The following is a 14,637-nucleotide window of genomic DNA, read 5'->3' on the forward strand; positions in this document are numbered from 1 at the left end:
AACGTTTTTGCACGTAGAGAGGCTGGTTTTGGGGCGTATTGAAATGGATGGATATTTTTCGTAGAACTGTAATGGAAATTGACTTCTTTCGTATTAAATGCGCTTCTGAAGTGTCTGTCTGAGTACAGCACAGCGGGCGCCATGAGAGGTCCCACAGCGTCACAGCTGATCGTGCATCTCCTCTGTAAAATCAATAACCAAGATTTCCTCATCGCTTCATCTGTAGCCAACCTTCTGCAGCCTGAATACTTGTTCTGGACATTCTTTCAAATACCACTGAACAGACTTCTGACTTGCGTCTGAGACTGTCAGTGGACTCGCTGTGCGAGCCAGCGCGGCACGCGCGCACCACACTGCTGTGACGTCACTCAAATGCTCCTTTTTAGACGATTATAATGACTTATCGCGTGAGTTGATTTGCGTTTTATCGCAATATTATGAAACCGTATCATTGCGATACTGTTTTTTCTAAATTCCTAGAATTTGGTTAAAGTTTCATGTGTAATGGAAACAGAACCCAGGGCTGCTGAGTGTTTCTGCATGGTGCGTTCACCGAGCACCGGATATCGGCAGTAAAATTAAGCAGTTTATCAGAGAAAACATAGAACGCCGGCACTGATCAGGATATAATCGAGTGATTAAATAGTGTTGACGTTTTCTCTGAGAAAATGATTTGTTTTGCTGCGGGTTGTTTAAAAATGACAAAGTTTAGTGGACTGGGTTGGGCCGAGTGGCTGTTCGCTTATGTCCAGAGGTCAGTGAACGCATCATCCGCAGATTCTTGCCTGCAGTGGGATCTGTCAATCAACCTGTTCAGAGGTTTAAGGAAAATAAAGGGACGGGTGCATGAGACTGAATTAAAGCGTTTGAGGAGCGTATTCACTAATAATAGTTATAATTAATTAATAATAATTAATTAATAATTAATTAATAAGTTATTTTTTTAACATTTCATTTGGTCATTACCTCTAAATGTGACAAGATCTGTTGAGATTAATAAAGATCTAAATATTAATATCTGTTTAAGAGCTTGTTGTCATTATTGATAATTATGCTAAGAAATCAGTGTCTTCACATAGAGAAGTATCATTATTCATTATTAATAATGTAGAACTAAAGGGAAACCAAGCAAATTTATTATTTCAAACTGGTAGCCCTTCGTATGATTCAGTACCCATGAAGTAGCCCGCAGTTTCAAAAAGGTTGGTGACCCATGCACTAGACCATCATTGTTGTTTTTTATAATTAAGTGTATTTTCAGTTTCATTTATTACCTTTCTGCTGTTTTAATAAAACTACAATAAGGTAATTTGTAGATCAATAAATGTGCATTCTATTCTGTTCTATAACAATAAGCAGTTGAAGGCTATAAAACAGTCAATTCATAGAGTTCAGTCAAGTCTTAAATTAAAACTTTACATCCATCAAAAGTTTTTGAAGACGGGGACTTTTCAAGTTTTTTGGGTTACAGAATCCCTCTCGATGAAAGGATTTGGGTCTTTCCACATTGATTCTTACTGCTAATCACTTGCTGTGGTCAATGTCTTTTTGGGGTGAAACTGTGCATCACATTATAATGGAAACTCACCTGATAACATTCCAGCTAACCGGTTGGAACCTCACTTACCATGACATAGCAGCAAGTGCGTGTTATGACAACCTCATGGTGTCAGATTGAGTGGGTGGAGAATGACAATAATTTTCACTTCTTAGTCTGGTTTGATTTTAAACAGTGTGCTCTTAAAAAGTCAATCAAGCTAAAGCGTTTGGTAAAATCCAAAAGTTGCCCACGTGGAGGCAGAAAAAAAACAAGACTTGTCCTGCTATGCTACTGATTTTTATGGAGGAACTGGATTACCACAATACATTAAGTTTGTTGCACATCATTTGACTTTTTTTTCTGAGTTCACTTTCTTCAGTCTTGCATTGCTTCTGTCTAATACAAAATGCTGAGTCACTTACTGCACTTTGGCTCACTTTAAGTGACCTGAAACTGGAGTTAAGGTAAGCTTTCACACTTCCCTTTTCCTGAAGTGTGGTTGGATGGGTTTTCTTTGTTGTTTTTTTACCCAGTTTTTTTGTGGTTGCACCTTCAAAATCTGCCCTGCTGCTCTTCGATCGAGTGATTTTTGTGCCACCAAATTGCAAGCAAAAGTCAGTTTTGAGATCAAACAAAATATAGTGTAAAAAAATCATAATTTGCAAATACAAATATTTATTATTTGCTTTCTTTTTTTTTGCGTTTGCTAACTTCTTTTTTTTTTTTGCTTGCAAAAAAATGTTTTTGCAATTGCAGGCCGAGCGTTTTCAGATGTGGAGTGTTTCATCTCGCTTTTGCCCTATCTTTGATTTTGCGTTCAAAATTTTCTCTTAGCATTACGTTTGTGCCATTCCAAACAGCCTGCTGATTGGTCTAACTTCTATCCAATCAGGCGTCTCTCCCTCGCGTTGCCGTGCTTGGGGACCAAGGTGGACTTTGGACTATTGGCGCTGTTCAGTCAGAATTCTACAGTCTTCAACCATTCTGGCCCGTTTCACTTTGAGCAGAACTCAGAAGAAACAACAAAGCTCAAATGTACAACGAGCATGTTTAAAATGTCTCAGTTTCCTCTCCGTCCCGCCGCAAGTTACGATTATGATGAGCTATACTTTTTTTCATGAATAAAACATTGAAATCTTAAGAGAAAGTTGCATTTTTTCATGAATATTTTTTCTACTCTGGACAAAAGTTAACATGAGTTCTTAGAAATAAATCACTGGAGGTAGAAAGTTCAAAGTCTGCCACGGTCCCCAAGAATACCATGCGAGGCAGAGACACCCGATTGGATAGAATTTAGACCTATCAGCAGGCTGTTTGGGGTGGTACAAACGTAATCCTGAGAGAAAATTTTGAATGCAAAATCAAAGACAGGGCAAAAGCAAGATGAGGTACTATGCATCTAAAAACATTTGTGCTGTAACCTCAAAAATATTTTTTTCAAGCAAATAAAAAAAGTTTGAGAACACAAAAAAAAGTTTTGAAAGCAAATATTAAATATGTTTGATTTACAAATTATGATTCACTTCATTTTGTTTTCAACTTAAAAAACGTTGATCTCAAAACTGTGACTTTTGCTTGCAATATGGTGCCACAGAAACCGCTCCATACTTTTACCGTGGAGGCTCACTTTCTACCAACAAAGCATCAATAAACCAATCAAGTGTTATTTGTAAAACACACTACTTATACTTGCGCAGTTTAAAACAAAAACAGACAAAAATAAAAAGAGAACCAAACCTAAACCCTTGCTCCGTTTACACATATAACCCATGACCCCACATACAATGAAGACCTTTAAGAGTAAATTCTAAAAGAAACTTCTTATCATTATTATGGAAGCATACACTTTCCAAAAACATAATTGTTGTAAAAGCGCATAGTTACAGCAAAGTATTATCTAGTCTTATAGCCCTCATTCTTGTGCTAAATGTCATCACCATTTCCACATGAATAGCAGGGTTTTTTAAAGACCCATCATCTTTTGATGCATTTCAAAAGCATTCCCAGTGGTCTTTATTTATGATTATGCAGTTTTTAACCAAAAATTAAAAGGAAAAACTAAGTTACTCATCAGGTTTACAATGAGGAGTCACTTGGCTCATCTGTGCACATCTTCACAGCTTTCAGGTTAGACTTCTGTTATTTAACTTGTACATGCACATGTCTAGACATACATCTTAAAACCAGGATTTGTTTTGTCAAAAGTGAAATGCCCTGGCTTTAACTGAATATGTATTTAGACTTCTTGATTTCAAACAATCAAAGCTCCTGTGTGATGTTGACATACTCAACTGGACACCACGAAAGCCTGGCGACTGATATGAGCACACTGATTACCCAAAAACCTTTGACCTGCTCAACTCAACTGATTTAAGACACAAACACACTTAGAAAAACCAAAAATTTAAAAAGAACAAAACACAGTTTTGAAGAAACATTAGAAAATGTATGTTTTCCTGTATTTGCTTTGCTTTACTTTGTTTTAGTTTCACCAATTTTTCAAGATTTACTTGTCATTGTCTTATCAGCATGTAGAACATTAACATGCACCGGGCTGAGTGTCAACCTTTACTTTGCACCGCCTGTAGTAAAGGCAGCTATGAAGGTGGGGCGGCACTGATCTAAATGAACTTTTTTGATCACCAGCCAATTCGACAACTGCTTTTTATTTTTGTGTTTATGTGAAGTTTCACTGTCTTTCATGGTTTTTAATGTAAAATTATTGGTCTATAAAAAAACTGTCTAAACAATACGTTATATTGTTTTCTTGTTCATACTCCAGCAAATCACAACCACAAAGCAGTTTGAATTTTAAACATCCTCTTTTAGTTTCTCCTCTTTTTTTAAGTCATACACTATTAAATCTTTATTGTTAAAAGATTATTCTACCGTTTCACTTTTGTAAGATTTTTATTTGGCATATGTTCCAAGCATACAAGCTTAAGTCAACATGCAGCCAATGAATAGAAGAAACATTATTTGCAATTTTCATGAATGTAATGATTCTGCTTCTGGCCAAAACAAGTGATAATTTAATTATTTGCTTGATAAAAATGAAAAAGAAATTATTCAAACAAAAAGAGGATCTTTTGTGACCACCAAACTGGCGAGTATGTTTTTGTTTCAACATATCAATCCAGCATTTTCTATAACTCCCAGCTACATCAGGGTGAAGGTAGGGTACAATCTGAAGAGCTTGTCTGTCCATATCTGGTTATTCTTACCCACCAAATTGAATTTTAACCTCCATTTGTCAGGATGTAATTGAAAGCCCTGCAGGGCAGTACTATATCCTTAGTGTATTTTTTTAAATACCCTCAAATTGGTTTGTGTACTTTACATATTCTAAACAAAAATTAAGTCTTTACTTTATTCAAACCACGTTCCTAAAAGAAACAAAAAAAGGAGTCTCACTTCAAAGCTCATGTCAAGCTTGGGCTGCTTTGCAAAATAGACAGCCTCACAGAATCTGTTTGATTGGTAATGATAAATGACAAACGTTTGAACTGCTAAATGAATAAATGAAAACAGTGCAAGTCTAACAGAGGCTCATTAGGGAATAATGGCATTTAATGGTATTTTTGTAGTATAAAGACACTTGAAAGCCTTATTTAAAAAAAAAAACCATCAATATGCCTCAGAAATTGGAGCACCTTATGTGCTAAAACTGCTGCAAAGAGGCTGGAAGTCTTTTTTAATACGCTAACGAGGCTAACGGTTAGCTGTGTTGAACATTGTTGTTTTTATGCGTTACTAACAAGGTTGGGAGTTGCCGTAGTCATAATAATGTCTGTTACAGTGGTATCTGTCTGATTTTTTTACATGTAACAAATACATTTGGTAGTTAACAGGTATTGTGAATGCGCCAAACAGCTGTGGTGCAGTGGTAGGGCGGTCAACTCCTGATTGAAAGATTTTGGGTTCGATTCCCCCCTTGCCGGTCCATCTGTTGAAGTGTTCTTGAGCAAGACACTGAACCCCAATTAGCCTCAGGTGAACGGTTGGCGCCAGTGTTTGGTAGCGGAGCCACCATCACATGTGAATAGATGAATGGGACTGTGGCTGTGAAGTACTTTGGGCCTTCAAGGAAGGTAGAAAAGCACTATACAAGTATATGCCATTTACCATAAACGCTGTGAACTTGGTTAATAAAGTCCAGCTAACTGACGGACTTATCTCTAATTCTTTTGTCTCGCTCAGTACACCTTATATATGACATAAGTTAAAAAGTAGTGGACCATTAATTGACTGTCATTTGTTTTATAAAATAAACAGTTGTGTTTGTTTTAAACACACACTACAAACAAAGTAAAGTCACAGTAACATTTTTTTATTCCAGTTATTTAAATTGCTACAGTACAGCATCAAAGTTAGGGCACAAAAATACTGCAATAACTAAACAAATTGCCAAATAGAGCAAGAAAAAAATCTTTGGGATGGATCCAAACATGCCCGTGTGAACACGCCTACAGACACTACCTTGTGATTATTATAATCCCATAAGAATAATAGTCTTTAAGATCCATAATTATAAACATAAAAAGCTGCAGTTTAATAAATTTGTTGCTTTAGAAGCAGTAAATCTCTAAAAACACATATGCAGACGATTCATTTTATTACACCTTCATTACGTATGTATTATTATCTGCTATTTAAAGAAGGCTAAAAGCCCCAGGCAAATACTGTAACATAGATCTATGCAGAGGAAAACATTAATGTTTTAACATGATCAATCAGACCTGGCTTCAGTGCAACTCTCACCAACTCTGAACACGCTAGTTAATCTTTTACCTTGTGGTTTCTGGAAATGCTCATCCACTCCTCCAGGAACTATCAAACCCCTTCAAAAGCTTTCATCTTAAAGCTAAAGTCGCTCATTTATCCTTGATAGCCACAGTTTTTTTTTTGAGTATTTGCTAAAGCTGAGATTGCTTCAGGAAACCTCTGAGCGTAATGTATGTTGAAGAACTTTAGACTGCAAAAGAGTATGTGTTCACTTTTGCTTTCAAATTGAACAGAACACCTTTTGGTTTTGGTTACCGTGGGGAAAAACCCCGGCTGAGTGCTTCGGTGGCGCATTTGAAAACTTGTGACTAAAATAGCTACTGAATGAAACAGATGTTCATCTGGAAAAGGCAGCTTTCTAAAAAGGCTAAAGAAAAACTTGTCTTTGCTGCTTCCTGTCAGTACTTAACCCAAGCCAGCATCTGGAAAATAATGCCATAAAACTGTCTCCTGTGGCCTTACTGCTTACCAGTCACTAAAGCAGTACTAGCCACATACATTTGCAGATATATTTCAAATCAAAAACCTCAGGTGGAAATATGATTTATTAAGACAACGTTTCATCTTTTTTAGAAGCCATTTTTGTTTTTTTGTGAAGACAATGCAGCAGTCAGTGCATGATCAAAACGTATTCTGACCAAATTAACTCATATGAATCAAAAAAAAAAAAAAACACTGAGCTGGCCTTAATGATTCTAAACCCAACATCATAGAACCTGATTCCTGATTTCTGAGCGGGTTTTCAGCAAATCATCAGGAATGTAACTAAGGATGCATCTGGATCAGGTCCATAATGAATTCAAGGCCTGAGATAAGTCCCACCTCTTAGTTCCTGCCTGTAATCTGGCTAGTGGAGGATTGGGAAGTAATCTGAATGGCCTGGACTCCAGACAGGAGGTGGGGCAGGCAGAGGGACAATCCTCACTGCAGTCACTTCATTTTGTACTGATATCTGTTCATAACTAGCACAATAATGTTGCATAGAATATGAAGGGAAGATAGAGCTGGTATTTAACTATGTGCAGCAAAGTTTAAATAAATTTGAAAATTAGTTGTAATAAAACAAAATGATAATCTTTATGTTGTCACAACATATCCAAAAACTTAGGCTGTAACCAATTTAATTATTTTTATTCCTATGATATAATCAGATGGATCTATTTGAGTCAAATTGTTAATTGAATTAACATTTACCATCATCAAATCGTTTCAATAATGAAACAAATCAATTATATCAATCTTGAAAGATACCATTTGGATTGAGAGATTGTAAGTGTATTTTACTACTATGTAAAAATGATCAAGATTCATCACAGTGGACAACAGTGAGGTAGAATGTGGTAAAAATTTTGACAACATTGGGCTGAACTTTATCAAACTAAAATGTGAATGGATTTGACATTCATTCTTGTTTGCTTGTTTGTTTGTGCACATACTCAATTGACACTATTATTTTGCAATAAATACAAAGAATCTGGAAGACTTCACCTGCACTGTTCAGTACTCATCATTTATCCCTGAGTCACACCTGCTGACATTTTGACTAAAGATGTTTTGGATCGATTTTAGGTCAATGAATTGGATCGTCCGAAATGAGCCAATATCAACTAAGAATTGTATGAACAATCACATACTAAGATATGAATAGAATCACTGGTGAAATGAATTGTTACGTCCCTGTAATTTATGTAAAGGTATGTTAATCTTCTTTAGTTTCCAATATTGGGACCAACATTTTAAGATGTTTAAGTCTGGACAACATGCAGCTAAACAGAATGACAGAGACCCATGATGAGGACCCAGAGAGCAGAAGCTATACACATGGTTTCACATTTGGAGAATGAACCAGCAGAGGTGGTTACAGGAAGACAAACACTGCTCAGCCTCCATGGAAATGTCAAACTACCGAAGAAAAGAGTTTGGTTGATAGTTAAACCACGGGCTAAGGAGAAACAGTGATGTTTAGTTCAGGCTGTAGAACATTGGGCCAGCTCATAATCCATCTTCAAAGTATTTGAGGAGTTAGCTGACATTTGCAGTCTCAGAGAAGACATTTAAATTGTGTCCTAATATCTTGAGGGGGTGCCTTGGAATGGGACAAATTACCCCACATTGCCAGCAGCAATCAAACTTGTGTCTGGTGAGTGTTGGGCTTTACCAGGGTTGCCCTTTCTTTACACAACCACAACTAAATGGCATCTTCTGCTGTTTGCAGATGATGTGATCTTTTTGGCTTCCTCAAGCCACAGCCATCATCCAGAACTCTTTGCAGCTTAGTGTGGATCAGGTGGGAGAAGAACCTGCATCTTTAAGACAGGGTCCACGGTTCTCAGCCACAGAAAGGTGGAATGCAGACAGAGAGTTAGACTGACCGACAGTGTTGCCTCTGCAGAGTTTGTGACAGTGAAATGAGAGGAAGAGAGCTGAGTCAGGACAAAGCCCTTGATTTAACCGTCAATCTATTGGTCCTACACTCACCTTTGTCCATGACTGTGAACAAACAATCAAGCGTATGGATACAGGCAAAAGAATTAAGATACCGTCATAAGAAGACAGTCAGAATGGAGCCAAAATTCCTCCAACGTACTGTATATCTAGTGAGATTTGGACACCTTTGTAGGAACACAGTACAGACATCTTTAACCCTTGTGCTATCTTATGGGGCCCAGATGACCCAAGCCTTACACTGATGTGTTATCCATCCCATGACAAATGTGGAAATGATTTTATGTCTGCCACAGACACCAGTGACAATCAAAAATAATTGAAAAAAAAAAAAATTAGCACACCGTCTTGTGGGTATAGCACAAGGGTTTAATTGGTAGCAGACCCCATGATTGCACCCATTACTGACTGTATCTTCACAGAAAGAGTGGCAAAAAGGGTCTGACCTTTACAAGCCCAGAGGAAGCAGTAAATAATAGATGTGTGGATTGTATCAGAGCAGACATTAATAAATAAGTCCACAAATCCCTGTGATTTACACCTTAAGTTGTCAACAAGTGCAGTGATATATCTGTGATTTTCTGTTTGAAATATTCCAAATTCCCCTGAAAAATATTATTAAATCCCTCATATCTACTATATTTTAATGTATATTAAATAACACTAATCTAAGTTTAGAAAGAATAATAAGCTTATTTCACATTGTAGCTCACCAGACTTAATTAAGGTGTTTGGATCCATTTAGTTTGATGCTCTAAAACTGCTTTAAAACCTAAAACTCAAAAACCAAGCTCAGAAACTAATGGAAATGCTGCCCGCACATATTTGAACTGAAACAGTAACCCTAATTATGTGCAAATTGATCTTGTGGCATTTTCCTCATGGAGGACATGTTTAAAGAAAATTAAGCTTAAAATTGCATTTCTTAGTATCTCTTTATTGAGATAATTGTGAAACCGGAGCAGACAAAAAATACTGATTCAAAAATTGTGAAAAGCTGGGCGAGATACAAGCTTCCTGTTCCGCCCCATTCTGATGCATCCATTTCCAGACGGATCCATGAACGTCTTTGTTTTTCAACGTCTGAGCTTGTATGTAGCTCAAAGCTGTGGATGGCTCCAACATCGCTTGCTGTTTTTATTGGTAATGTTAGGTTAGGGGTACCAGCAGGAGAGCGTGAGAACAGAGAGCTCTCAGCAATGGGTTATTGGAAGGGGGGGTGGGGTTGCTCTGTCCCACCTAGAACTTAACTATTGCTACTCTATGTCCTTGAATATAACACAAGTTTTTAAAATTTTGACTCATAATTACAAAAAAAACTTGAAAATAGATTAAAAAAAATCAAAATGTGTCCTCTTTAGGCATTTTACTGTACAAATAAAAGTCCTAAAAAAATCTGCTTCCTTGTCTTTGAGATTTATTTTAAGCATGTAAGCAGAATTTTAGTTTCACATCCCCTTGTACAAAATTCCCCTGAGTTAAGTGTTTTATTTAGATCATATTTTTACTTTTTTTCATTACCAACTAATAGAATAAAAGCTGAAAAAAATGACACCATGTGTATTAAATAAAGGGCTTTAAATGGCAATAGTTCCCTTTGTTTTCACGTCTCCAATGACCGTCTCTGCCTTTATGCTTTAAATATGAATTTGCTTATGGTTTGCACATGGCATCTGCAGCTGCCACAGATAACTGCTGCGTAAACCAGAGTGCAGGGCCGTCTGCTAACTCTATGGAAATCATCCGAACGTGTTCAGGTCGGATTAAGCCCCTGTTTATTCTAACAACAGTAAACGAAAAGGCTTCACGGCCTGGAAATGAACACACAGGCACGGTAACAGAAAAGGCTTGCATAACTTCGCAGTGTGACCGTGCAACTTCAGAAATGCGGATTGTAAAAAAAAAAAACTCGGAAAAATCGGTTTCACTTTGGGGGAAAACGAATAGAGTGAAAAGTCAACACTAAAAACTAGTGGCTACGAAAGACAACACAAGTCCAATAACGTGGAGTGAATGTGAGCAGGCGGGTTGTTCTCATTGTGACACGCCTAAGTCAGAAAGTAAAAGTTTCCGAGGAACACCCGAAAGCAGCACCAACCTACACCCATACACCGTGACCGTGATGCACGCCGAAACCGCTCATCCAAAATCACCGTCTTTCCACTGCTGCGGACACTTCCGCTGCCCGCCCGCCGACTCGGCTCCCGAAACAAGAGCCGAACACCGAACCCGTGCAGACTAAAGCGGGTGGTACCGATTTAAACTCCACTTACTGTTAGTTGTCTGTTTTTTGACACTTTATGGAGTCTCCAAGCGTCGCAGCCACAGCTCCACGGTCCGCCCACCTCAGAATGCCCTCAACGCGTCGCAATGAACTATCCCCGCCCCGGAAATGCTCTCCTCCAATCAGGGCGCAAGAAAACTATTTTGACCAATCACAATAAAGGCAAGCTCTGACTGACCACACCAACGTCCAGCCACGGCGTCGGAAGCCCGGGAGGGTCCTTCCTTGTCCCCAAATACAGTTTTGACAGACACTATCTGCGCACAATGGAAAAGTTTGACTCCTTTTACGGGACAGTGTCGGTCCAATCACCGGGAAGAACGGGTGAGGATACGGCCACAACCCGGGGAAGACGCCCTGGCGGCGGAATGTCACCGCAGTCACACAAACAAAAGATGTCAGAGACTCTCATCATATTTACTCGGTGTATTAGTGAAATGGTTTGGTAGCTTGGTTTATGTGCACGTTTTAGGGAAACAAAGTTAGATTCTGACCAAAAGCAGCTGCATTATTACTTTTTATTTTGATCTAAGGCTTGCAGATACTGCCAAAAACTTATTTTATAGAATTGTTAAGCTACATAAGAAAAACATTTGTAGTTATGGAATTTAATACAATTGCCGGTTTACAGCAGCCGAAAGACACAGACCAAAGATTGGTGTTTGGTGACATCTAGTGGTGAATGTGGAAACTGTCTCGAGCAACAGAAAAGCAAAACATGATAGTCTAAAATCCTAAATGACTCTGTTGACAGTTTGTTTTTGTACGAAAGATAATTAGGGAAAAAGGTCAAAGAGAGATTTGTGATTTTTTTCTCACAAGTTGTGTTGTGTTCTCACAAATTGCTCTTAATTGTGAGATTTAAGCCAGAATTATGACATTAAAATTGCTATTCTGAGATTAATAGTCAGAATTCTAAGAAAAAAGGTAATTGTTCTGAGATTAAAGTTAGAATTCTGAGACTTGAGTCAGAATTTAGAGAATTAAAATATTCCAAATATTGAGATTAGGGTCAGACTTTTGAGGAAAAAAGTCAGAATTATGTGATTAGAGTCAGAATTTTGAGATTAAATTCAGAATTCAGAGAATCAAAAGTCAGAATTTTGAAAAAAAATTATAATTCTAAGAATAATGGTCAGAATTCAGAGATTAAAAACAGAATTCTAAGAATTGAAATAGTCACACTTTCGGAAAAATAAATCATAATTCTGAGATAAATAGTCAGAATTCTGAGATTAATTGTCAGCATTCAAAGATTCATCGACATAATTTAGAGAATTAAAATAGTCAGAATTCTGAGGAGGGGAAAGTCATAACTGAGATTAAAGTTGGAATTCTGAGATTACTGTAAGAATTCAGATAATTAAAAATGTAAGAATTCTGCGGGAAAATGTCAAACTTCTGAGATTAATAGACGTAATAATGAGATTAATAGACAAAATTCAGCTATTAAAGCTAGAATTCTGAAATTAAAATATATAATTCTGTGATTAAAGTCGAAGTTATTAGATTAAAGTCAGAATTCTGAGATTAAAGTAACAAATCTGTGGAAAAAAGTCAGGATTTTATGAATAAAGTCAGAAATCTGAGATAGAAATCCAAATTTCCTATAGCCTTTCATTTTCTCCTTGGTTATAATCTTAATTTCTTCATCCTTTAATTTTGGATATTTTATTGATGAAACATTTAATAAAGATTAAATGTATGTAGTTGATTTACTGATAATAATATCTTAATATTACACACAAGTGTAAATATGATCATAAAAATACTTAGTTTTATCATTTTCAGAAAGAGTTGTTCCATGTTGTCATGTTTTTATTTGATAGCAAAAGTAGAAAAAAGAGGAAGGCCCACCAAAGTCGTAATGATAGATAACATTTGACCTGGTTGTCTTCCATTTTTAATTCAAGTCAGCTAGATGTCTCAGTTGGCTGCATTTAGGACTAGCGCATGGAAATCCAGGGTTCATTTTCCAGGTGGAGCCATAAGCTGAATCCAGTGCAATTCTCAGGCAGGACAACAACAAACTGAACATAATTGTGACTCAAAAATCAAGGTTTGAGCCAAATCATAGATAGTGTTGTAGAAAAGTCTTTTATATTTCTTAGGTGTTTTTATTTTGAGACACACTTAATGGTGAAGTAATTTCCTTTTTTTGAGTCATTTTTCTATTTGAGACCGCACTTCCTCATATTGTTGCTGCCGTGTGGGAGCATTAGCTAAAACCACACACACTCACACAGTCCTCTGTCCTGGAACCCTCAACTTCAACATCAAGAGTTTGATAGAAACTGGATTCTCCGAGACCTTCTCTCTGTTTAAAGAAGCTATTAGAACACGAGTCAAAGTCAAGGCCCTGGGGCCGGATCCGGCCCTCCGGGTAATTCTATCTGGCCCTTCAGATCATTTTATTTTATTGTTATTAATGGCACGATGTTATCTTGCACTTATTTCTAACTTGAATAATTATAACAAAAATGTATTTTAATGGAGAGTAAAATATTGAAAGTTATTTAAGGTTTAAGTTGATTTATTCTGGAATAATATTCCTGCCTTTTAATTACTTTAATTGATAAATTAGACCCAAACATTTTTCATTGGATTTGATATATATTTTTACACAAAATAAAATAGTTTGAGATAAATAGACATTAAATAATAAAGTGTTAAAGATATACAATACATTATATTTAATATAATAAAGTTATTTTATTTACCAGTATATTGATCAGTAATATCTTTTTAAAGTAACTTTCAAACTAAAAAGAAGAGAAATAACAACTCCCAGACAGAGTTTGGTTTCAAAGAGGTTTATTCAAAGCAGGTTTTTGAAATCTTAGAAAGTTTAGCCATTGACAACGCAGTCACAAAACCTGGAAAGTTCCTTTTTCCCATCCGAATTCTTTCTCCTTTCATTACACAATGTGTCACCAGCTCCTGGAAGCTGAAGAATTTGGATGGAGACGAAATCTTCTAGACTTGTAAATACATCCCTTGATCTTTTCAAAAACATTTAGGGCCAATTCTTCATAGGTTTGCATGTTTGTTCAAACAAAATGAAGTTTTCAACCTATAATGTGCCCACATATGTCATGTTTTTGTCAAATTTAATTTTTGTTTTCATTGTCCAATTCGAAATTAGTGGAAAGTTTAAAGAAATCAGGCCTGAATGTATGGGAAACAGTTAATCCCAGGACCGCCACACATGCATCTTTCTGATACCGTGGTTTGCAACCAATTATATGAATATGCAGTATAATATTGTCTAATATCGCTATGTTTGCAGCTATTCAAAGACCTTTTTTTTCCATGGTCTGGAAGAAGTATATATATTTTTTCCTCCCAAAACCTGGAAGAATTGTTTCACTCTACACACAGTCTGCAAGCATATAGCAAAAACAGAGAGAGAAAAAATAAAGCTGCTTTTCACATCAAACCTTCATATTGCTGGATGATTTTCAGTGCAGCATGCAAGTAAAAAAGTGCACAATATGAAAATTCTTCAGCTTGTTTTCCTCTTATCGCATCCGTTTCTACCAGTTTTTAAATGAGGATATTAGTATTTTTTTCTCGATAAAAA

General features: G+C 36.6%; 1 protein-coding gene across 7 annotated transcripts in view; it reads right to left on the reverse strand.

The window, feature by feature from the left end:
* Positions 1–11,173, reverse strand: part of LOC112151031 (microtubule-associated protein 4) — a 111,504-nt gene extending 100,331 nt beyond the window's left edge. For all 7 annotated transcript variants that reach the window (XM_024279639.2, XM_024279636.2, XM_024279635.2 and 4 more), the window contains exon 1: positions 11,044–11,173. The gene's annotated coding sequence lies outside the window, so the exon portion shown is untranslated. The remainder of the gene's footprint in view (positions 1–11,043) is intronic.
* Positions 11,174–14,637: the final 3,464 nt, after the last annotated feature.

Source organism: Oryzias melastigma, linkage group LG20, assembly GCF_002922805.2.
Source record: "Oryzias melastigma strain HK-1 linkage group LG20, ASM292280v2, whole genome shotgun sequence".
NCBI classification, from domain to species: domain Eukaryota; kingdom Metazoa; phylum Chordata; class Actinopteri; order Beloniformes; family Adrianichthyidae; genus Oryzias; species Oryzias melastigma.